Source organism: Corvus brachyrhynchos, unplaced genomic scaffold (assembly GCF_000691975.1).
Source record: "Corvus brachyrhynchos isolate BGI_N302 unplaced genomic scaffold, ASM69197v1 scaffold200, whole genome shotgun sequence".
NCBI lineage: Eukaryota > Metazoa > Chordata > Aves > Passeriformes > Corvidae > Corvus > Corvus brachyrhynchos.
The window spans coordinates 7,447,952-7,448,492 of record NW_008236184.1 but is presented as its reverse complement, the minus strand read 5'-3'; positions in this window follow the sequence as shown (position 1 = coordinate 7,448,492).

The window sequence follows — 541 nt, the reverse complement described above, 5'->3', positions numbered from 1 at the left end:
CCCTCCCCCAGCTGCAGGCGAGAAGGAGAGAGGCTCAGCCCCTCGCCCCCCGGAGCCGCGGCCCGACGGGGCGGCCGGGGGCTGCGGCACCCCCCGCTTCCCGGGACAGCCCCGCGCTCGGGTTTCAGCGCAGACAGCCCCGCGCTGGAAACTGTGAACGGGCTGCGCAGACAATGGAGCCAGCGGAGCACAGCGATTTATTTCTCTCCATATACACATATATTAGAGACAAAAACGTGCAGGGAAGACAGGAATAGAGCAAACGCTAAAGCTACTTGTATCATTAAAAAAAATATATAGCTCAGACACAAGCATCGCATTTCACCAACCCCAATAAAAATCTGCAGGGAGAAGGGGAAAAGCAGAGCGAGCCGCAGCCGCAGCCAAGGACAGTCAGCAGCTTTCCACATGGAACGCTACAGCAGCAGCGGGAGGACAGGAAAAGAAAATACAAAAGCCTGGAGCAATTCATCCCGCGGGCTGGAACCGCGGCCACGCAGGGGATGCGGTGCGTGCCCTGCGCCCCGCGCCCGCACGCTGC